Consider the following 25,485-nt stretch of genomic DNA (forward strand, 5'->3'; position numbering starts at 1 on the left):
ACTAGAGTGACTAGAGTGACTAAAGAAAATAGAGAGACTTGAGAAAATAGAGAGAATAGAGAGACTAGAGAGAATAGAGAGAATAGAGAGAATAGAGACGAGAGAGTGACTAGAGAGACTAGAGAGAAGAGAGAGACTAGAGAGAATAGAGAGAATAGAGAGTCTCGAGTAATACAAGAGAGAATAAAGACACTAGAGAGACTAGAGAGAGACTAGAGAGAATAGAGAGAGAGACTAGAGAGACTAGAGAGACTAAAGAGAATAGAGAGACATTAGAAAATAGAGAGAATAGAGAGACTAGAGAGACTAGCGAGAGAATATAGAGACTAGAGAGAATAGAGAGACTAGAGAGACTAGAGAGACTAGAGAGACTAGAGAGACTAGAGAGACTAAAGAGAATAGAGAGACTTGAGAAAATAGAGAGAATAGAGAGACTAGAGAGACTAGAGAGAATAGAGAGACTCAAGTAATACAAGAGAGAATAAAGAGACTAGAGAGACTAGAGAGAGACAAGAGAGAATAGAGAGACTAGAGAGACTCGAGAAATACAAGAGAGAATAAAGAGACAAGAGAGACTAGAGAGAGACTAGAGAGAGACTAGAGAGACTAGAGAGACTAGAGAGACTAAAGAGAATAGAGGGACTCGAGTAATACAAGAGAGAATAAAGAGACTAGAGAGACTAGAGAGAGAATATAGAGACTAGAGAGAATAGAGAGACTAGAGAGAATATAGAGAATAGAGAGACGAGAGATAATAGAGAGAATAGAGCATAGAGAGAATAGAGAGAATAGAGAGAATAGAGAGACTATAGAGAGAATAGAGAGAATAGAGAGACTAGAGAGAATAGAGAGAATAGAGAGACTAGAGAGAATAGAGAGACTAGAGAGAATAGAGAGACTATAGAGAGAATAGAGAGACTAGAGAGAATAGAGAGACGAGAGAGTGACTAGAGAGACTAGAGAGAATAGAGAGACTTGAAAGAATAGAGAGACTAGAGTAATACAAGAGAGAATAAAGAGACTAGAGAGACTTGAGAGAGACTAGAGAGAATAGAGAGAGAGACTAGAGAGACTAAAGAGAATAGAGAGACTGGAGAGACTAAAGAGAATAGAGAGACTAGAGAGAATATAGTGAATAGAGAGACTAGAGAGACTAGAGAGACCAGAGAGACCAGAGAGAACAGAGAGACAAGAGAGACTAGAGAGACTAGATTGACTAGAGTGACTAAAGAAAATAGAGAGACTTGAGAAAATAGAGAGAATAGAGAGACTAGAGAGACTAGAGAGAATAGAGAGACTTGAGTAATACAATAGAGAATAAAGAGACTAGAGAGACTAGAGAGACTAGTGAGAATAGAGAGACTAGAGAGAATAGAGAGAATAGAGAGACTAGAGAGACTAGAGAGAATAGAGAGACTCGAGTAATACAATAGAGAATAAAGAGACTAGAGAGACTAGAGAGACTAGAGAGAATAGAGAGACTAGAGAGACTAGAGAGAATAGAGAGAATAGAGAGAATAGAGAGACTAGAGAGAATAGAGAGACTTGAGAGAATAGAGACGAGAGAGTGACTAGAGAGACTAGAGAGAATAGAGAGACTTGAAAAAATAGAGAGAATAGAGAGACTAGAGAGAATAGAGAGACTAGAGAGACTAGAGAGAATAGAGAGACTTGAGTAATACAAGAGAGAATAAAGAGACTAGAGAGACTTGAGAGAGACTAGAGAGAATAGAGAGAGAGACTAGAGAGACTAAAGAGAATAGAGAGACTGGAGAGACTAAAGAGAATAGAGAGACTAGAGAGAATATAGTGAATAGAGAGACTAGAGTGACTAGAGTGACTAGAGTGACTAGAGAGACTACAGATACTAGAGAGACTAGAGAGACCAGAGAGAACAGAGAGACTAGAGAGACTAGAGAGACTAGAGTGACTAAAGAAAATAGAGACTTGAGAAAATAGAGAGAATAGAGAGACTAGAGAGACTAGAGAGAATAGAGACTTGAGTAATACAACAGAGAATAAAGAGACTAGAGAGACTAGAGAGAATAGAGAGACTAGAGAGAATAGAGAGAATAGAGAGACTAGAGAGACTAGAGAGAATAGAGAGACTCGAGTAATACAATAGAGAATAAAGAGACTAGAGAGACTAGAGAGACTAGAGAGAATAGAGAGACTAGAGAGAATAGAGAGACTAGAGAGACTAGAGAGATTAGAGAGAATAGAGAGAATAGAGAGAATGGAGAGACTAGAGAGGCTAGAGATACTAGAGAGAGACTACAGAGAATCGAGACACTAGAGAGAATAGAGAGAACATAGTGACTAGAGAGACTAGAGAGACTAAAGAGACTAGAGTGACAGGCGTGACAGGCGTGACTAGAGAGACTAGAGAGACTAGAGAGACTAGAGAGACTAGAGAGACCAGAGAGAATAGAGAGAATAGAGAGACTAGAGAGACTAGAGAGACTAAAGAGAATAGAGAGAATAGAGAGACTAGCGAGAGAATAGAGAGACTAGAGAGAATAGAGAGAATCGAGAGAATGGAGTCTAGAGAGAATAGAGATACTAGAGAGAGACTACAGAGAATCGAGACACTAGAGAGAATAGAGAGAATAGAGTGAATATAGAGAATAGAGATACGAGAGAATATAGAGAATAGAGAGACGAGAGAGAATAGAGAGACTAGAGAGAATAGAGAGACTAGAGTGACTAGAGAGACTAGAGAGACTAGAGAGAATAGAGAGAATAGAGAGACTAGAGAGACTAGAGTGACTAGAGAGACTAGAGTGACAGGCGTGACAGGCGTGACTAGAGAGACTAGAGAGACTAGAGAGACTAGAGAGACTAGAGAGACCAGAGAGAATAGAGAGAATAGAGAGACTAGAGAGACTAGAGAGACTAAAGAGAATAGAGAGAATAGAGAGACTAGCGAGAGAATAGAGAGACTAGAGAGAATAGAGAGAATCGAGAGAATGGAGTCTAGAGAGAATAGAGATACTAGAGAGAGACTACAGAGAATCGAGACACTAGAGAGAATAGAGAGAATAGAGTGAATATAGAGAATAGAGATACGAGAGAATATAGAGAATAGAGAGACGAGAGAGAATAGAGAGACTAGAGAGAATAGAGAGACTAGAGTGACTAGAGAGACTATAGTGACTAGAGAGAATAGAGAGACTCAAGTAATACAAGAGAGAATAAAGAGACTAGAGAGACTAGAGAGAGACAAGAGAGAATAGAGAGACTAGAGAGACTCGAGAAATACAAGAGAGAATAAAGAGACAAGAGAGACTAGAGAGAGACTAGAGAGACTAGAGAGAATAGAGAGACTAGAGAGACTGGAGAGAATAGAGAGAATAGAAAGAATAGAAAGAATAGAGAGACTAGCGAGAGAATAGAGAGACTCGAGAGAATAGAGAGAATAGAGATAATAGAGAGACAAGAGATAATAGAGAGAATAGAGCATAGAGAGAATAGAGAGAATAGAGAGACTAGAGAGAATAGAGAGACTAGAGAGAATAGAGAGAATAGAGAGAATAGAGACGAGAGAGTGACTAGAGAGACTAGAGAGAATAGAGAGACTTGAAAGAATAGAGAGACTAGAGTAATACAAGAGAGAATAAAGAGACTAGAGAGACTTGAGAGAGACTAGAGAGACTAGAGAGACTAAAGAGAATAGAGAGACTGGAGAGACTAAAGAGAATAGAGAGACTAGAGAGAATATAGTGAATAGAGAGACTAGAGAGACTAGAGAGACCAGAGAGACCAGAGAGAACAGAGAGACCAGAGAGACTAGAGTGACTAGAGTGACTAAAGAAAATAGAGAGACTTGAGAAAATAGAGAGAATAGAGAGACTAGAGAGAATAGAGAGAATAGAGAGAATAGAGACGAGAGAGTGACTAGAGAGACTAGAGAGAAGAGAGAGACTAGAGAGAATAGAGAGAATAGAGAGTCTCGAGTAATACAAGAGAGAATAAAGACACTAGAGAGACTAGAGAGAGACTAGAGAGAATAGAGAGAGAGACTAGAGAGACTAGAGAGACTAAAGAGAATAGAGAGACATTAGAAAATAGAGAGAATAGAGAGACTAGAGAGACTAGAGAGAATAGAGAGACTCGAGTAATACAAGAGAGAATAAAGAGACTAGAGAGACTTGAGAGAGACTAGAGTGAATAGAGAGAGAGAGACTAGAGAGACTAAAGAGAATAGAGACACTGGAGAGACTAAAGAGAATATAGAGACTAGAGAGAATATAGCGAATAGAGAGACTAGAGAGAATAAAGAGAATAGAGAGACTAGAGAGACTAGAGAGAAAAGAGAGACTAGAGAGAATAGAGAGAATCGAGAGAATAGAGAGAATAGAGAGAATCGAGAGAATAGAGAGAATCGAGAGAATGGAGAGACAAGAGAGAATAGAGATACTAGAGAGAGACTACAGAGAATCGAGACACTAGAGAGAATAGAGAGAATAGAGTGAATATAGAGAATAGAGATACTAGAGAATATAGAGAATAGAGAGACCAGAGAGAATAGAGAGACTAGAGAGACTAGAGAGACTAGAGAGTATAGAGAGACTAGAGTGACTAGAGTGACTAGAGAGACTAGAGAGACTAGAGAGACTAGAGAGACCAGAGAGAATAGAGAGACTAGAGAGACTAGAGAGAGACAAGAGAGAATAGAGAGAGTAGAGAGACTCGAGTAATACAAGAGAGAATAAAGAGACAAGAGAGACTAGAGAGAGACTAGAGAGAATAGAGAGACTAGAGAGACTGGAGAGAATAGAGAGAATAGAAAGAATAGAAAGAAGAGAGAGACTAGAGAGAATAGAGAGACTAGAGAGAATAGAGAGACTATAGAGAATAGAGAGAATAGAGAGAATAGAGAGACTAGAGAGAATAGAGACGAGAGAGTGACTAGAGAGACTAGAGATTATAGAGAGACTTGAAAAAATAGAGAGAATAGAGAGACTAGAGAGAATAGAGAGAATAAAGAGAGACTATAGAGAATCGAGAGACTAGAGAGAATAGAGTGAATATAGAGATTAGAGATACTAGAGACTAGAGAGAATAGAGAGACTAGAGAAAGACAAGAGATAATAAAGACACTAGAGAGAATAGAGAGAACATAGATACTAGGGAGACTACAGAGAATTGAGAGACTAGAGAGAATAGAGTGAATATAGAGAATAGAGATACTAGAGAGAATAGAGAGACTAGAGAAAGACAAGAGATAATAAAGACACTAGAGAGAATAGAGAGAACATAGATACTAGAGAGAGACTAGAGAGAATAGAGATACTAGAGAGAGACTACAGAGAATCGAGAGACTAGAGAGAATAGAGAGAATAGAGTGAATATAGAGAATAGAGATACTAGAGACTAGAGAGAATAGAGAGAATAGAGAGACTCGAGTAATAGAAGAGAGAATAAAGAGACTAGAGAGACTAGAGAGAATAGAGAGACTAGAGAGACTGGAGAGAATAGAAAGAATAGAGAGACGAGCGAGAGAATAGAGAGACTAGAGAGAGTAGAGAGAAGAGAGAGACTCGAGTAATACAAGAGAGAATAAAGAGACTTGAGAGAGACTAGAGAGAATAGAGAGAGAGACTAGAGAGTCTAAAGAGAATAGAGAGACTGGAGAGACTTAAGCGAATAGAGAGACTAGAGAGACTAGAGAGAATAGAGCGAATAGAGAGACTAGAGAGAATAGAGAGAATAGAGAGACTCGAGTAATACAAGAGAGAATAAAGACACTAGGGAAACTAGAGAGAGACTAGAGAGAATAGAGATAATGGAGAGAATAGAGAGAACAGAGAGATTAGAGAGAATGGAGAGACTCGAGAGAATAGAGAGACTTGAGCAATACAAGAGAGAATAAAGAGACTAGAGAGACTAGAGAGAGACTCAAGAGAATAGAGAGAGAGAGAGACTAGAGAGACTGGAGAGAATAGAAAGAATAGAAAGAATAGAGAGACGAGCGAGAGAATAGAGAGACTAGAGAGAGTAGAGAGAACAGAGAGAATAGAGAGACTAGAGACATTAGAGAGAATGGAGAGACTCGAGAGAATAGAGAGAGAGAGAGACTAGAGAGACTAGAGAGAATAGAGAGAATAGAAAGATTAGAGAGACTAGAGAGAGACTACAGATAATAGAGAGACTATAGAAAATAGAAAGACTAGGGAGAATATGGTGAATAGAGAGAATAGAGAAAAGAGAGACTAGAGAGAATAGAGAGACTAGAGAAAGACAAGAGATAATAAAGACACTAGAGAGAATAGAGAGAACATAGATACTAGAGAGAGACTAGAGAGAATAGAGATACTAGAGAGAGACTACAGAGAATCGAGAGACTAGAGATAATAGAGAGAATAGAGAATATAGAGAATAGAGATACTAGAGACTAGAGAGAATAGAGAGACTAGAGAAAGACAAAGATAATAAAGACACTCGAGAGAGAGAAAAGAGAGAACATAGATACTAGAGAGACTACAGAGAATTGAGAGACTAGAGAGAATAAAGAGAATAGAGAGACTAGAGAGAATAGAGAGACTGGAGAGAATAGAGAGAATAGAGAGACTCGAGTAATAGAAGAGAGAATAAAGAGACTAGAGAGAATAGAGAGACTAGAGTGACTGGAGAGAATAGAAAGAATAGAAAGAATAGAGAGACGAGCGAGAGAATAGAGAGACTAGAGAGAGTAGAGAGAATGGAGAGACTAGAGAAAGACAAAGATAATAAAGACACTCGAGAGAAAAGAGAGAAAATAGATACAAGAGAGACTACAGAGAATTGAGAGACTAGAGAGAATAGAGTGAATATAGAGAATAGAGATACTAGAGAGAATATAGAGAATATAGAGACTAGAGAGACTAGAGAGAATAGAGAGACTAGAGAGAATAGAGAGACTAGAGTGACTAGAGTGACTAGAGAGAATAGAGAGACTAGAGAGACTAGAGAGTAAAGATAATAGAGAGACTTGAGAAAATAGAGAGAATAGAGAGACTAGAGAGACTAGAGCAAGAAAAGAGAGAATAGAGAGAATAGAGAGACAAGAGAGAATAGAGAGAATAGAGAGACTAGAGAGAATAGAGAGAATATAGAGAATAAAGAGAATAGAGAGACTAGAGAGAATAGAGAGACGAGAGAGAATAGAGAGAATAGAGAGACGAGAGTAATACAAGAGAGAATAAAGAGACTAGAGGGACTAGAGAGAGACAAGAGAGAATAGAGAGACTAGAGAGACTGGAGAGAATAGAGAGAATAGAAAGAATAGAAAGAATAGAGAGACTAGCGAGAGAATAGAGAGACTAGAGAGAATGGAGAGACTAGAGAGAATAGAGATAATAGAGAGACGAGAGATAATAGAGAGAATGGAGCATAGAGAGAATAGAGAGAATAGAGAGACTAGAGAGAATAGAGAGATTATAGAGAATAGAGAGAATAGAGATAATGGAGAGACTAGAGAGAATAGAGAGACTTAAGCAATACAAAAGAGAATAAAGAGACTAGAGAGAATAGAGATAATAAAGAGCCTAGAGAGAATAGAGAGAACAGAGAGAATAGAGAGACAAGAAAGACTAGAGAGAAAAGAGAGAACAGAGAGACGAGAGAGATTAGAGAGAATGGAGAGACTAGAGAGAATAGAGAGACTTGAGCAATACAAGAGAGAATAGAGACTAGAGAGACTAGAAAGAATAGAGAGAATAGAGAGAATATAGAGAATATAGAGCCTAGAGAGAATAGAGAGAACAGAGAGAATAGAGAGAATAGAAAGACTAGAGAGAATAGAGAGACTAGAGAGATTAGAGAAAAATGGAGAGACTAGAGAGAAAAGAGAGACTTGAGCAATACAAGAGAGAATAAAGAGACTAGAGAGACTAGAGAGAGACTATAGTGAATATAGTGAATAGATAGAAAAGAGAGGCTAGAGAGAATAGAGAGACTATAGAAAGACAAGAGATAATAAAGACACTAGAGAGAATAGAGAGAATAGAGAGACTAGAGAGAAACTAGAGAGAATAGAGATACTAGAGATAGACTACAGAGAATCGAGAGACTAGAGAGAATAGAGTGAAAATAGAGAATAGAGATACTAGAGAAAAAAATGAAATAATAAAGACACTAGAGAGAATAGAGAGAATAGAGAGACTAGAGAGAGACTAGAGAGAAAAGAGATACTAGAGAGAGACTACAGAGAATCAAGAGAATAGAGAGAATAGAGAGACTAGAGAGAGACTAGTGAGAATAGAAATACTAGAGAGAGACTACAGAGAATCGAGAGACTAGAGAGAATAGAGAGAATAGCGAGAATATAGAGAATAGAGATACTAGAGAGAAACTAGAGAGAATAGAGATACTAGAAAGAGACAAGAGATAATAAAGACACTAGAGAGAATAGAGAGAACATAGATACTAGAGAGACTACAGAGAATTGAGAGACTAGAGAGTTGAGAGAATAGAGAGACTTGAGAGAATAGAGACTAGAGAGTGACTGGAGAGACTAGAGAGAATAGAGAGAATAGAGAGAATAGAGAGACTAAAGTAATACAAGAGAGAATAAAGAGCCTAGAGAGACTTGAGAGAGACTAGAGAGAATAGAGAGAATAGAGAGACTCGAGTAATACAAGAGAGAATAAAGACACTAGGGAAACTAGAGAGAGACTAGAGAGAATAGAGATAATGGAGAGAATAGAGAGAACAGAGAGATTAGAGAGAATGGAGAGACTCGAGAGAATAGAGAGACTTTAGCAATACAAGAGAGAATAAAGAGACTAGAGAGACTAGAGAGAGACTCAAGAGAATAGAGAGAGAGAGAGAGACTAGAGAGACTGGAGAGAATAGAAAGAATAGAAAGAATAGAGAGACGAGCGAGAGAATAGAGAGACTAGAGAGAGTAGAGAGAACAGAGAGAATAGAGAGACTAGAGACATTAGAGAGAATGGAGAGACTCGAGAGAATAGAGAGAGAGAGAGACTAGAGAGACTAGAGAGAATAGAGAGAATAGAAAGATTAGAGAGACTAGAGATAGACTACAGATAATAGAGAGACTATAGAAAATAGAAAGACTAGGGAGAATATGGTGAATAGAGAGAATAGAGAAAAGAGAGACTAAAGAGAATAGAGAGACTGGAGAGACTGGAGAGACTAGAGAGACTATAGAGAATAGAGAGACTAGAGAGAATAAAGAGACTAGAGAGAACAGAGAGAATAGAGAGACTTGAGTAATACAAGAAAGAATAAAGACACTAGAGAGACTAGAGAGAGACTAGAGAGAATAGAGAGAGAGAGACTAGAGAGACTGGAGAGAATAAAGAGACTAGAGAGAACAGAGAGAATAGAGAGACTTGAGTAATACAAGAAAGAATAAAGACACTAGAGAGACAAGAGAGAGACTAGAGAGAATAGAGAGAGAGACTAGAGAGACTGGAGAGAATAGAGAGTATAGAAAGAATAGAGAGACTAGAGAGAGACTGGAGATAATAGAGAGACTATAGAAAATACAAAGACTAGAGAGAATATAGAGAATAGGGAGAAGAGAGAGACTAGAGAGACTAGAAAGACTAGAGAGAATAGAGAGACTAGAGAGAATAGAGAACATAGATACTAGAGAGACTACAGAGAATTGAGAGACTAGAGAGAATAGAGTGAATATAGAGAACAGAGATACTATAGAGAATATAGAGAATAGAGAGACTAGAGCGAATAGAGAGACAAGAGAATAGAGAGACTTGAGAGAATAGAGACTAGAGAGTGACTGGAGAGACTAGAGAGAATAGAGAGACTAGAGAGAATAGAGAGAATAGAGAGACTCGAGTAATACAAGAGAGAATAAAGAGACTAGAGAGACTTGAGAGAGACTAGAGAGAATAGAGAGAGAGACTAGAGAGACTAAAGAGAATAGAGAGACTGGGGAGACTAAAGAGAATAGAGAGACGAGAGAGAATAGAGAGAATAGAGAGACTAGAGAGAATAAAGAGAATAGAGAGACTAGAGAGACTAAAGAGAATAGAGAGACTCGAGTAATACAAGATAGAATAAAGACACTAGAGAGACTAGAGAGAGACTAGAGAGACTAGAGAGAGACTAGAGAGACTGGAGAGAATAGAGAGAATAGAAATAATTGAGAGACTAGAGATAGACTAGTGATAATAGAGAGACTATAGAAAATACAAAGACTAGAGAGAATATAGAGAATAGGGAGAAGAGAGACATAGAGAGACTAGAGAGACTTGAGAGAGACTAGAGAGAATAGAGAGAGAGACTAGAGAGACTAAAGAGAATAGAGAGACTGGGGAGACTAAAGAGAATAGAGAGACGAGAGAGAATAGAGAGAATAGAGAGACTAGAGAGAATAAAGAGAATAGAGAGACTGGGGAGACTAAAGAGAATAGAGAGACGAGAGAGAATAGAGAGAATAGAGAGACTAGAGAGACTAAAGAGAATAGAGACTCGAGTAATACAAGAGAGAATAAAGACACTAGAGAGACTAGAGAGAGACTAGAGAGAATAGAGAGAGGGACTAGAGAGACTGGAGAGAATAGAGAGAATAGAAATAATTGAGAGACCAGAGAGAGACTAGAGATAATAGAGAGACTATAGAAAATACAAAGACTAGAGAGAATATAGAGAATAGGGAGAAGAGAGAAATAGAGAGACTAGAGAGAATAGAGAGAATAGAGAGAATGGAGAGAATAGAGAGAATGGATAGATACTAGAAAGAGAGACGAGAGAGAATAGAGAGATATTAGAGAACATAGAGATATATGAGATAATGGAGAGGGACTAGAGAGAATAGAGAGACTTTAGAGAATTGAAAGAGACTTCAGAGAGAATTGAGAGACTTAGAGAACAGAGAGAATATAGAGAATTGAGTGAGACTAGATTGTATAGAGAGAATAGAGAGAATGGAGAGAGACTAGAGTGAGACTAGAGATAATAGAGATAGTATAGAGATACTAGAGAGACTAGAGAGACGGAGAGAGACTATTGAGACTAGAGAGAATAGAGAGACTGAAAGAATAGAGAGAGACTAAAGAGATTATAGACTAGAGAGAATATAGGGATATTTGATAATGGAGAGAGACTAGAGAGAGACTAGAGAGAATAGAGAGACTATGGAGAATTGAAAGAGACTTGAGAGAGAATAGAGAGACTTGATGGAGACTTGAGAGAGTTAGAGAACAGAGAGAATAGAGAGACAATAAAGACTAGAGAGAATAGAGTGAGACTAGGGATAGACTAGAGATTAGAGAGAGACTAGAGAGACGAGATTGTATATAGAGACAGAGAGCGACTAAAGTGAATAGAGAGACCAGCGAGACTAGAGAGACTTGTGAGATTAGAGAGAGATTGGAGATAAATAAGAGACTAGAGAGAATAGTGAGAGAATGGAGAGAATAGAGAGAGATTAGAGATAAATGAGAGACTAGAGTGAATAGAGACACTAGGGAGAATAGAGAGAGATTAGAGATAAATGAGAGACTAGAGAGATTAGAGAAAAATGGAGAGACTAGAGAGAAAAGAGAGACTTGAGCAATACAAGAGAGAATAAAGAGACTAGAGAGACTAGAGAGAGACTATAGTGAATATAGTGAATAGAGAGAATAGAGAAAAGAGAGGCTAGAGAGAATAGAGAGACTATAGAAAGACAAGAGATAATAAAGACACTAGAGAGAATAGAGAGAATAGAGAGACTAGAGAGAAACTAGAGAGAATAGAGATACTAGAGATAGACTACAGAGAATCGAGAGACTAGAGAGAATAGAGAGAATAGAGTGAAAATAGAGAATAGAGATACTAGAGAAATACAAGAAATAATAAAGACACTAGAGAGAATAGAGAGAATAGAGAGACTTGAGAGAATAGAGACTAGAGAGTGACTGGAGAGACTAGAGAGACTAGAGAGAATAGAGAGAATAGAGAGACTTGAGTAATACAAGAGAGAATAAAGAGACTAGAGAGACTTGAGAGAGACTAGAAAGAATAGAGAGAGAGACTAGAGAGACTAAAGAGAATAGAGAGACTGGGGAGACTAAAGAGAATAGAGAGACGAGAGAGAATAGAGAGAATTGAGAGACTAGAGAGAATAGAGAGACTAGAGAGACTAAAGAGAATAGAGAGACTCGAGTAATACAAGAGAGAATAAAGACACTAGAGAGACTAGAGAGAGACTAGAGAGAATAGAGAGAGAGACTAGAGAGACTGGAGAGAATAGAGAGAATAGAAATAATTGAGAGACTAGAGAGAGACTAGAGATAATAGAGAGACTATAGAAAGTAAAAAGACTAGAGAGAATATAGAGAATAGGGAGAAGAGAGAGATAGAGAGACTAGAGAGACTAGAGAGAATAGAGAGAATAGAGAGAATGGAGAGAATAGAGAGAATGGATAGATACTAGAAAGAGAGACGAGAGAGAATAGAGAGATATTAGAGAACATAGAGATATATGAGATAATGGAGAGGGACTAGAGAGAATGGATAGATACTAGAAAGAGAGACGAGAGAGAATAGAGAGATATTAGAGAACATAGAGATATATGAGATAATGGAGAGGGACTAGAGAGAATAGAGAGACTAGAGAGAGACGAGAAAGATACTAGAGAGAATAGAGAGACTTTAGAGAATTGAAAGAGACTTCAGAGAGACTTGAGAGACTTAGAGAACAGAGAGAATATAGAGAATTGAGTGAGACTAGAGTGAGAATAGAGAGAATAGTTAGAGACTAGAGAGACTAAATTGTATAGAGAGACTAGAGTGAGACTAGAGATAATAGAGATAGTATAGAGATACTAGAGAGACTAGAGAGACGGAGAGAGACTATTGAGACTAGAGAGACTAGAGAGAATAGAGAGACTGAAAGAATAGAGAGAGACTAAAGAGATTATAGACTAGAGAGAATATAGGGATATTTGAGAGAGAGATTGGAGATAAATAAGAGACTAGAGAGAATAGTGAGAGAATGGAGAGAATAGAGAGAGATTAGAGATAAATGAGAGACTAGAGTGAATAGAGTGAGTGAATAGACTAGAGTGAATAGAGACACTAGGGAGAATAGAGAGAGATTAGAGATAAATGAGAGACTAGAGAGAATAGTGAGAGAATAAAGAGACTAGAGAGACTAGAGAGAATAGAGAGAATAGAGAGAGATTGGAGATAAAGGAGAGACTAGAGAGAATAGAGAGACTAGGGAGAATAGAGACTATAGATGAATGAGAGACTAGAGATAATAATAGAGATACTAGAGAGAGACTACAGAGAATCGAGACACTAGAGAGAATCGAGACAATAGAGAGAATAGAGTGAATATAGAGAATAGAGATACTAGAGAGAATATAGAGAATAGAGAGACTAGAGAGAATAGAGAGACTTGAGAGAATAGAGACTAGAGAGTGACTGGAAAGACTAGAGAGAATAGAGAGACTAGAGAGAATAGAGAGAATAGAGAGACTTGAGTAATACAAGAGAGAATAAAGAGACTAGAGAGACTTGAGAGAGACTAGAGAGAATAGAGAGAGAGACTAGAGAGACTAAAGAGAATAGAGAGACTGGGGAGACTAAAGAGAATAGAGAGACGAGAGAGAATAGAGAGAATAGAGAGACTAGAGAGAATAAAGAGAATAGAGAGACTAGAGAGAATAGAGAGACTCGAGTAATACAAGAAATAATAAAGACACTAGAGAGACTAGAGAGAGACTAGAGAGAATAGAGAGAGAGAGTAGAGAGACTGGAGAGAATAGAGAGAATATAAAGAATTGAGAGACTAGAGAGAGACTAGAGATAATAGACTATAGAAAATACAAAGACTAGAGAGAATATACGGAGAAAAGAGAGACTAGAGAGACTAGAGAGAATATAGAGACTAGAGAGACTAGAGAGAATAGAGAGACGAGAGAGAATAGAGAGATTAGAGTGACTAGAGAGACTAGAGAGACTAGAGAGACCAGAGAGAATAGAGAAACTAGAGAAACTAAAGAGAATAGAGAGACTTGAGAAAATAGAGAGGATAGAGAGACTAGAGAGACTAGAGCAAGAAAAGAGAGAATGGAGAGAATATAGATGAATGAGAGACTAGAGATAATAGAGACTTGAGAGAGACTAGAGAGAATAGATAGAGATTAGAGAGAGACTAAAGAGAATAGAGAGAGATTAGAGATAAATGAGAGCCTAGAGAGAAGAGAGGCTAGAGAGAATAGAGACACTAGAGAGGATAGAGAGACTAGAGATAATAGAGAGACTTGAGAGATTCAAGAGAGACTAGAGAGAATAGAGAGAGAGAGTAGAGATACTCGAGAGACCAGAGATAATAAAGACACTAGAGAGATTAGAGAGAGTTAATAGAGAGACTGAAAGAATAGAGAGACTAAATTTGTAAGACCAATTTGTAAGTCGCTCTGGATAAGAGCGTCTGCTAAATGACTTAAATGTAAATGTAAATGTAAATAGAAGAAAGAGATTATAGACTGGAGCGACTAGAGAGACTAGCGAGACTTGAGAGACTGTAGAGATAACAGAGAAGAGAGAGACTAGTGAGAGACTGGAGAGAGATTATATATAATAGAAAGACTGCAGAGATTTGATAAATGAGAGACTAGAGAGACTGGAGAGATAACAAAGAATAGAGAGACTAGAGAGAGACGAGCGAGAAGAAAGACTAGCGAGATTTGAGAGACTGGAGAGATAACAGAGAAGAGAGAGACTGGAGAGAGACTAGAGAGAGACTATATATAAGAGAAAGACTGCAGATTAGATCATAGAGAGACTTGAGCGACTAGAGAGATAACAGAGAAGAGAGACTAGAGAGAGACGAGCGAGAAGAAAGACTAGCGAGACTTGAGAGACTGGAGAGATAACAGAGAAGAGAGAAACTGGAGAGAGACTAGAGAGAGACTATATATAATAGGGAGACTGCAGAGATGAGATAATAGAGAGACTAGAGAGCGAGTAGAGGTAGTAGAGAGACTGGAGAGAATAGAGAGAGACTAGAGAAAGAGAGAATAGAGAGAGACGAGAGAGAGAGAATAGAGAGACTGGAATGAGACTACAGAGACTAGAGAGAGACTAGAGAGATACTATAGTTTAATGATTGACTGCAGAGATGAGATAATAGAGAGACTAGAGAGCGAGTAGAGGTAGTAGAGAGACTGGAGAGAATAGAGAGAGACTCGAGAAAGAGAGAATAGAGAGACTAGAGAAAGAGAGAATAGAGAGACTAGAGAGAGAGAGAATAGAGAGACTGGAGAGAGAGAGAGAATAGAGACTAGAGAGAGAGAGAATATAGACGCTAGAGTGAAAAGAGCGAGACTGGAGCGAGACTAGAGTGACTAGAGAGACGAGCAAGACTAGATTGGCTAGAGTGAAAAGAGAGAGACTATAGAGAGACTATAGAGAATAAAGAGGTTCAAGAGAGTAGAGAGTCTAGTTAACTTCACTAGGGTAGGGGGCAGCATTCGGAATTTTGGATGTAAAGCGTGCCCAAATTAACCTGCCTGCTCCTCTGGCCCAAAAGCTAGGGTATGCATATAATTAGTAGATTTGGATAGAAAACACTCTAAAGTTTCCAAAACTGTTCAAATAATATCTGTGAGTATAACAGAACTGATTTGGCAGTCAAATAAAATCCAACCAGGAAGTACTATTATTTTGAAAGGCTGTTTTTCCATTGAAAGCCTATCCACCATACAAAGACTTAGGACCCCGTTCACAATCTCTATGGCTTCTTCTACATGTGGACTCTACAAGTCTTTAGGCATTGTTTCAGGCTTTTACTCTGAAAAATGAGGGAGATACAGCACTTTCAATCAGTGGCCAGTGGAAATTTCCAGACATCAGCCATGCACCTGATCGGGAACGCGCCTTTCTTGTTTCTCTTTTTCTATTGACGAGCTTGTACGGTTGATATATTATTTATTATTTATGACAAAAACAACCTGAGGATTGATATTAAACATCGTTTGGCATGTTTCTACTAACTTTTACTGTACTTTTTAAAAACGTTTCGTCTGAACTTGATTCTATTTCTGACTTGTGAGCCCTCTCCTTAGCTGGAAAATGGCTGTATGGGTTTCTGTGGCTAGGTGCTGAGCTAACATAATCGCAAAGTGTGCTTTCGCCGCAAAGCCTTTTTGAAATCTGACACAGCGGATGCATTAAGGAGAAGTTTATCTTTATTCGTATGTTTAAAACTATCGTTTATCAATGTTTATGATGAGTATTTCTGTACTTTGATGTGGCTCTGCACTTTCAGCGGATATTTGTTGGAGACAATGCATTTCTGAACATAACGCGCTAATGTAAACTGAGACTAAAGATATTATAGACTGGAGAGACTATAGAGAGACTAGAGAGAATAAAGAGATTAGAGAGTCTAGAGAGACTATAGAGAGAATAGAGAGAATAAAGAGATTTAGAGAGACTAGAAAGAGACTAGAGAGACTAGAGAGAATAAATAGATTTAGAGAGACTAGAAAGAGACTAGAGAGAATAAACAGATTAGAGAGACTAGAAAGAGACTAGAGAGAATAAAGAGACTAGAGAGACTAGAGAGAATAAAGAGACTAGAGAGACTAGAGAGAATAAATAGATTTAGAGAGACTAGAAAGAGACTAGAGAGAATAAAGAGATTAGAGAGACTAGAAAGAGACTAGAGAGAATAAAGAGATTAGAGAGATACTTGAGAGATTACAGGAAGACGATCCAGTGATTCTGAGAACAGAATTGATGGTTTCTAACAGCCACTATAAACCACACCCCCAAACTCACACAGGAAGCTCTATCTGAGATCAACTTGAGAAAGTGAGTGAGAGAGAGAGACAGAGAGCGAGAGCGAGGCAGACCGAGACAGAGAGCGAGAAAGGTAGACAGAGGCAGAGAGCGAGAGAGAGAGAGAGAGAGAGAGAGAGAGAGAGCGAGAGAGCTAGGGAGCGAACGAGAGAGAGAGAGCTAGGGAGCGAAAGAGCAAGAGAGAGAGAGCTAGGGAGCGAAAGAGCGAGAAAGAGCCGCACACAGTACACACTGATAGAAACAGAGAGAAAGAGGTTGAAAGTGAAACATTGAGACAGTGTAGTGATACTGATTGGAAGAAAAGAAGAAGAACGGAGTAACAGACTGACACAAAGTTAGACCAGGAGGACAGAGAGAGAGACAGAGAGAGAGGCAACATGTGTCTGGTGTGATAAGTTCTACTCTTTCCCTCTAAATAGACTGAGAGACACACCTTGAGGACAGGCTGAGGTGAGATACAACACTGACAACTATACCATTACGTGTGTGTGTGTGTGTGTGTGTGTGTGTGTGTGTGTGTGTGTGTGTGTGTGTGTGTGTGTGTGTGTGTGTGTGTGTGTGTGTGTGTGTGTGTGTGTGTGTGTGGTGGGGGGGGTAACGGACTGCTTTAGCTGTATTGTCATGCCTCAGGGAGTAGTCAGGTGTAGACAGGGTGTAGTCAGGATGCAGTCGGGTATAGTCAGGGTGTAGTCAGGTGTACATATGCCTCAGGGTGTAATCAGGTATAGTCATGCCTCAGGGTGTAGTCAGGTGTACATATGCCTCAGGGTGTAGTCAGGTGTACATATGCCTCAGGGTGTAATCAGGTATAGTCATGCCTCAGGGTGTAGTCAGGTGTACATATGCCTCAGGGTGTAGTCAGGTGTACATATGCCTCAGGGTGTAATCAGGTATAGTCATGCCTCAGGGTGTAGTCAGGTGTACATATGCCTCAGGGTGTAGTCAGGTGTAGTCATGCCTCAGGGTGTAGTCAGGTGTACATATGCCTCAGGGTGTAGTCAGGTGTACATATGCCTCAGGGTGTAGTCAGGTGTACATATGCCTCAGGGTGTAGTCAGGTGTAGTCATGCCTCAGGGTGTAGTCAGGATGCAGTCGGGTATAGTCAGGGTGTAGTCAGGTGTACATATGCCTCAGGGTGTAGTTAGGTGTAGTCAGGTTGTGGTCGGTGTAGTCGGGTGTAGTTTAGATGTAGTCAGAGTAGTCAGGTGTAGACAGGTGTTGTCATGGTGGAGTCAGGGTGTAGTCAGGTAGGGTCAGGGTGTAGTCAGGTATAGTCATGCCTCTGGGTGTAGTCAGTTATAGTCGGGGTGTAGGCAGGGTGTAGTCAGGTAAAGTCAAGGTGTAGTCAGGTATAGTCGTGTCACAGGGTGTAGTCATGACTCAGGGTGTAGTCAGGTATAGTCAGGGCGTAGTCAGGTATAATCAGGGTGTAGTCAGGTATAGTCATGCCTCAGGGTGTAGTCAGGTGTAGTCAGGGTGTAGTCAGGATGCAGTCGGGTATAGTCAGGGTGTAGTCAGGTGTACATATGCCTCAGGGTGTAGTTAGGTGTAGTCAGGATGTGGTCGGTGTAGTCGGGTGTAGTTTAGATGTAGTCAGAGTAGTCAGGTGTAGACAGGTGTTGTCATGGTGGAGTCAGGGTGTAGTCAGGTAGGGTCAGGGTGTAGTCAGGTATAGTCATGCCTCGGGGTGTAGTCAGTTATAGTCGGGGTGTAGTCGGGTGTAGGCAGAGTGTAGTCAGGTATAGTCATGCCTCAGGGTGTAGTTAGGTATTTAGGTAGGGTCAAGGTGTAGTCAGGTATAGTTGTGTCACAGGGTGTAGTCATGACTCAGGGCGTAGTCAGGTATAATCAGGGTGTAGTCAGGTATAGTCATGCCTCAGGGTGTAGTTAGGTATTTTCAGGGGGTAACCAGGTGTAGTCAGGGTGTAGACATGTATAATCAGGGTGTAGTCAGGTATAGTCATGCCTCAGGGTGTAGTCCGGTGTAGTCATGCGCCAAGGTGTAGTCAGGTATAGTCAAGGTGTAGTCATGCCTCAGGGTGTAATCAGGTGTAGTCAGGTATAATCATTCCTCGGGGTGTAGTCAGGGTGTAATCAGGTGTAGTCAGGTGTAGTAATGCCTCAGGGTGTAATCAGGTATAGTCATGCCTCAGGGTGTAGTCAGGTGTAGTCAGGGTGTAGTTAGGTGTAGTCAGGATGCGGTCGGTATAGTCAGGGTGTAGTTGGGTGTAGTTTAGATGTAGTCAGGTGTAGTCAGGGTATAGTCCGTTGTAGTCATGGCTCAGGGTGTCGTCAGGATGCAGCCGGGTATAGTCAGGGTGTAGTCAGGTATAGTCAGTTTGTAGTCAGGTGTAGTCAGGGTGTTGTCAGGTGTTGTCATGCCTTAGGGTGTAGTATGGTGTAGTCATGACTCATTGTGTAGTCAGGGTACAGTCAGGTGTAGTCAGGGTGTAGTCAGGTTTAGTAATGCCTTGGGGTATAGTCAGGTGTAGTCAGGGTGTAGTCAGGTGTAGTCAGGGTGTTGTCAGGTGTAGTCATGACTCAGGGTTTAGGCAGGTGTAGTCAGGGTGTAGTCATGCCTCAAGGTGTAGTCCTGTGTAGTCCGGTAGAGTCAGGGTGTAGTCAGGTGTAGTTATGCCTCAGGGTTTAGTCAGGGGGTGGTTAAGGTGTAGTCAGGGTAGGTCTCATGTTTTCCTCACTGGTATACCTGACTACACCCTGATTATACCTGGCTACACCCTGAAAATACCTAACTACACCCTGAGGCATGACTATACCTGACTACACCCTGATTATACCTGACTACACCTTGACTTTAACTGACTACACCCTGCCTACACCCGACTACACCCCGACTATACCTGACTACACCTGACTACACCCTGAGGCATGACTATACCTGACTACACCCTGACCCTACCTGACTACACCCTGACCCTACCTGACTACACCCTGACCCTACCTGCCTACACTCTGATTCCACCTTGACAACACCCTGACCCTACCTGACTACACCCTGACTACACCTTGACAACACCCTGTCTACACCTGACTACTCTGACTACACCTTGACTACCCCCTGACTACACCTGACTACATCCTGACTGTACCTGACTTCACCCTGAGGCATGACTATACCTGACTACACCTGACTACACCTGACTATACCTGACTACACCTTGACTCCACCTTGACAACACCCTGTCTCTACCTGAATACACCCTGACTGCACCCTGACTACACCTGACCACACCCTGACCACACCCTGACTACACCTTGACCATACCTGACTACACCCTGACCATACCTGACTACACCTGACTACACCCTGACTACACCTGACTACTCCCTGAGGCATGACTATACAGCTAAAGCAGTCCGTTATCCCCTTCCCGCCCCCCCCCCCCACACACACACTTGGCAGTAGTTGGTCCAGGCAGGGCCAGCAGGCAGACATCATCACTAGTCTTCAGAGAGAGTCTGGGGGAAGAGTTTCCACTCAGTACAGGTGTGTGTGTGTGTGTGTGTGTGTGTGTGTGTGTGTGTGTGTGTGTGTGTGTGTGTGTGTGTGTGTGTGTGTGTGTGTGTGTGTGTGTGTGTGTGTGTGCGCGCGCGCGCGCGTGTGCGTGCCAGGTCACCCATGATACACGTCAGTATTCGACGTCCATCCATGTCTGAGGACGTCAGACAACCGGCCACTAGGGGAAACAGTGAACGCTGTTACCATCATGCAGGTTTCGGTTTTGCTAGAGTGTTGTGGACAGGGATGACATTTGGGAGAAAGCATTTACCTTTGATTCCAAAAGTTACATGTTTGAATCCCAAGCTGATCTTATAGTTACACTTTGGTATTTGACGTGATTGGACGAAAATGCATTTTGACCCATTAATTCCATGTGGTTACAGAGTTAAAACAGAAAAGAATGTAAGGGTTAAGTTTAGGTATTAATTCATAGTGGATAAGGTTAGGTATTCATTCAGAGTGGATAAGGTTAGGTATTAATTCAGAGTGGATAAGGTTAGGTATTAATTCAGAGTGAATAAGGTTAGGTATTAATTCAGAGTGGATAAGGTTAGGTATTCATTCAGAGTGGATAAGTTTAGGTATTAATTCAGAGTGGATAAGGTTAGGTATTAATTCAGAGTGGATAAGGTTAGGTATTAATTCAGGGTGGATAAGGTTAGGTATTCATTCAGAGTGGATAAGTTTAGGTATTAATTCAGAGTGGATAAGGTTAGGTATTAATTCAGAGTGGATAAGGTTAGGTATTCATTCAGAGTGGATAAGTTTAGGTATTAATTCAGAGTGGATAAGATTAGGTATTAATTCAGAGTGGATAAGGTTAGGTATTAATTCAGAGTGGATAAGGTTAGGTATTAATTCAGAGTGGATAAGGTTAGGTATTAATTCAGAGTGGATAAGGTTAGGTATTCATTCAGAGTGGATAAGGTTAGGTATTCATTCAGAGTGGATAAGGTTAGGTATTAATTCAGAGTGGATAAGGTTAGGTATTAATTCAGAGTGGATAAGGTTAGGTATTAATTCAGAGTGGATAAGGTTAGGTATTAATTCAGAGTGGATAAGGTTAGGTATTAATTCAGAGTGGATAAGGTTAGGTATTAATTCAGGGTGGATAAGGTTAGGTATTAATTCAGAGTGGATAAGGTTAGGTATTAATTCAGAGTGGATAAGGTTAGGTATTCATTCAGAGTGGATAAGGTTAGGTATTAATTCAGAGTGAATAAGGTTAGGTATTAATTCAGAGTGGATAAGGTTAGGTATTCATTCAGAGTGGATAAGTTTAGGTATTAAATGAGAGTGGCTAAGGTTAGGTATTAATTCAGAGTGGTTAAGGTTAGGTATTCATTCAGAGTGGATAAGTTTAGGTATTAAATGAGAGTGGCTAAGGTTAGGTATTAATTCAGAGTGGATACGGTTAGGTATTAATTCAGAGTGGATAGGGTTAGGTATTCATTCAGAGTGGATAAGGTTAGGTATTCATTCAGAGTGGATAAGGTTAGGTATTAATTCAGAGTGGATAAGGTTAGGTATTAATTCAGAGTGGATAAGGTTAGGTATTAATTCAGAGTGGATAAGGTTAAGTATTAATTCAGAGTGGATAAGGTTAGGTATTAATTCAGAGTGGATAAGGTTAGGTATTCATTCAGAGTGGATAAGGTTAGGTATTCATTCAGAGTGAATAAGGTTAGGTATTCATTCAGAGTGGATAAGGTTAGGTATTAATTCAGAGTGGATAAGGTTAGGTATTCATTCAGAGAGGATAAGTTTAGGTATTAAATGAGAGTGGTTAAGGTTAGGTATTAATTCAGAGTGGATAAGTTTAGGTATTAAATGAGAGTGGTTAGGTTTAGGTATTCATTTCGAGTGGTTAAGGTTAGGGCTATGGTTTGAGGAAAGCATAAACCTAAAAAAAAAAATTAAATGCGCTGTTTCCATTCAGTATCATCAAGAAGTCTCCCTTCTTGCTAGAAATGTGTAAACTGCTGTGTTGCAGTGGACTAAGCAGCATGCTCTTGTTTTGAGCATTGTGGGTTTAAATCCCAGAAACGCTGAATCAACTCCACCACGCACTGGGTCGAAGGTCACCAGAGGAGAGGACAGAAAGAGAGAGCGAGAGAGCAGCAGAGAGAGGAGAGAGGAGAGAGAGAGAGAGAGAGAGAGAGAGAGAGAGGGAGAAGTGCTCTGAGATTATTAGAGATGTGAGAAGCAGAGAAGAGAGGAGCTGGGACAGGGAACGTGGTTAAAGGAGAGGGGAGCAGAGTGGACGAGGACAGAGGGGAGTATTTGTACAAATATTTGAGAAATGTTCATGACTTTATGTGGAGAATAGACAGAGGTCTGGCAGACCGATAGACATTGGCTAGATAACTGGCCAATAATAGAGGGGGGAGAGATGACAGTAGTCTGGACAGTGTTTGTCACAAACGTTTGTACAGACGGACCAAGGCGCAGAGTATGATGAGTTCCACATAATATTTAATAGTGAAACTTAGCAACATAAACAATAAACAAAAAACGAAACAACAAATCGTGACAACAGAGGTGCTACATACACATACTCAAAACATAAACAATATCCCATAACCACAGGTGGAAAAAATTCTACTTTTCTATGATCTCCAATTAGAGACAATGTTAGCCAGCTGCCTGTAATTGTGAATCATACCAAAACCCCAACATAGAAAAAACAACCTAGAACCCCACATAGAAAATATAAACTAGACTAACCCCCCAGTCACGCCCTGACCTACTCCACCATAGAAAATAAAGGCTCTCTATGGTCAGTACGTGACTGTAACCCCCCCAAAGGTGCGTACTCCGGCCACAAAACCTGACACCAAAAGGGAGGGTTAGTAGGGGGGGTGTCTAGTGTCGGCTCTGGTGCGGGACAAAGAACCTGCTCATCCTGCAGATCCAGCCATGGACCCAGGCTGAACACTGTTCCCGGGATGGACCTAGGTGCAGAAAAAGACTCCTGCCATGAAGCGGGACTAGACGACGTGTCTAGACTGGGCATCGGGGCAGAGGAACACTCCTGTCTTGGAGCTGGACTGGACGCTGTGCCTGGATTGGGCACCTGTGCAGAGGAAGACTCCGGCCTTGAAGCTGGACTGGACGCCATGCCTGGACTGGACATCGGCGCAGAGGAAAGCTCCTGCCATGGGGCTGGAGGTTCTGGACCGTTTATCGTCGCAGTACGTTCCGGACCGTTGACCATCTCTGGAGGTTCAGGACCGTGGACCGTCGTTGGAGGTTCTGGACTGTGAAACGTTGCCGGAAGCTCTTGACTGGGAACTGTCCCCGGAAGCTCTTGACTGGGAACTGTCGCCGGAAGCTCTGGACTGGGAACTGTCAATGGAAGCTCTGGACTGGGAACTGTCGCCGGATGCCCTGGACTGGGAACTGTCAATGGAAGCTCTGGACTGGGAACTGTCGCCGGATGCCCTGGACTGGAGATCGTCGCAGGAAGCCTGGTACGTGGGGCTGGTACTGGTGATACCGGACTGGTGACACGCACCTCAGGGCGAGCACAAGGAGCAGGCACAGGACGCACCGGACTGGGGATGCGCACTAGAGGCCTGATGCGTGGGGCCGGTACAGGTGGCATCGGTCTAGTGACACACACTTCAGGGGGAGTGCAGGGAGGAGGCACAGGACGCACCGGACTGGGGAGGCGCACTAGAGGCCTGATGCGTGGGGCCGGTACAGGTGGCACCGGTCTAGTGACACACACTTCAGGGGGAGTGCGGGGAGAAGGAACACGACATACTGGACTGGGGACACACACTTCATGGAAAGTGCGAGGATCAGGCACAGGACGTACCTGACTGGGAAGACACACTTAGAGAGAGTGCGAGGAGCAGGCACAGGACGGACCGGGCTGTGGAGATGTACTGGAGACCTGGTGCGTATAGCCGGCATCAATGGTACCGGCTCGATGACACACCTCGCCCGGCAAGTGTGAGGAGCTGGCACAGGACGTACTGGGCTGTGAAGGTGCACTGGAGACCTGGTGCGTATAGCCGGCACACATTGTACCGGTACGGTGACACTCTCCTCAAAGCGAGTGCGGAGAGCTGGCACAGGTGGCATCGGACGGCTAACACGCTCCTCACGGCGACTGTCTTGCCTCTCCAGCCAAACCAACAGCTCTCTCTCATCACTCTCCTCAACTTTCGCCAACCACTCCTCGCTCAATCTATCCCAATATTCCTCCTCGGTCTCTGACTCACCCCTCAGCATCGCCGACCACCCGTGTGCCTCCCCCTCCCCCAGAAAATGTGGGCTGTCTTTTGTGCTTGCGTCATGGCCGCAAACCCTGGCGGCATCGCATGCCGCTACAGAGGGTGGTGCAGACAGCCCAGTAAATCACTGGGGCCCAGCTCCCTGACATCCAGGACCTCTATATCAGGTGGTGGTGAGGACAGCCCAATACATCACTGGGGCCCAGCTCCCTGACATCCAGGACCTCTGTATCAGGTGTTGGTGAGGACAGCCCAGTACATCACTGGGGCCCAGCTCACTGACATCCAGGACCTCTTTATCAGGTGGTGGTGAGGACAGCCCAGTACATCACTGGGGCCCAGCTCCCTGACATCCAGGTCCTCTATATCAGGTGTTGGTGAGGACAGCCCAGTACATCACTGGGGCCCAGCTCCCTGACATCCAGGACCTCTATATCAGGTGGGGGTGAGGACAGCCCAGTACATCACTTGGACCGAGCTCCCTGACATCCAGGTCCTCTATATCAGGTGGTGGTGAGGACAGCCCAGTACATCACTGGGGCCCAGCTCCCTGACATCCAGGTCCTCTGTATCAGAGGGTGGTGATTAGAATTCTAGATTCTGCACATTTTTAATATGGTATTAGAACTGACCCTGGAACTGACCCTATACAGTATATAGATTCTGCACATTGTTAATATGGTATTAGAACTGACCCTGGAACTGACCCTTTACAGTATATAGACTCTTACTTTCTCCTGTTTTCTAATCTCCTTACTTCTCTTGTGTTTTGTTCAACCTTGATATTTTTAATACTATTGATATTGATTACTGCATTATTGTGGTTACAGACTACAATAAAGGTATTTCAATGTAGCATGTGACTTTAAACATGCTACTGTGGTACTGGTACCCTGTGTATATAGCCTAGTTATCATTACTCAGTACTGGTACCCTGTGTA

General features: G+C 41.5%; 1 protein-coding gene and 1 pseudogene across 2 annotated transcripts in view; both read left to right on the forward strand.

Moving 5' to 3' along the window:
- The window catches only part of LOC135527298 (highly divergent homeobox-like), a 181,986-nt pseudogene extending 164,761 nt beyond the window's left edge, over positions 1-17,225 (forward strand).
- The window catches only part of gpr174 (G protein-coupled receptor 174), an 88,357-nt gene that overhangs the window by 20,557 nt on the left and 42,315 nt on the right, over positions 1-25,485 (forward strand). The window contains exon 1 of one of the 2 annotated variants that reach the window (XM_064955496.1): positions 16,713-17,226. The exons of the other annotated variant lie outside the window; for it this stretch is intronic. The gene's annotated coding sequence lies outside the window, so the exon portion shown is untranslated. Of the gene's footprint in view, positions 1-16,712; positions 17,227-25,485 lie in introns of those variants that run through there. 2 annotated transcript variants of the gene reach the window in all.

This window comes from Oncorhynchus masou, chromosome 32 (genome assembly GCF_036934945.1).
Source record: "Oncorhynchus masou masou isolate Uvic2021 chromosome 32, UVic_Omas_1.1, whole genome shotgun sequence".
NCBI classification, from domain to species: Eukaryota; Metazoa; Chordata; class Actinopteri; order Salmoniformes; family Salmonidae; genus Oncorhynchus; species Oncorhynchus masou.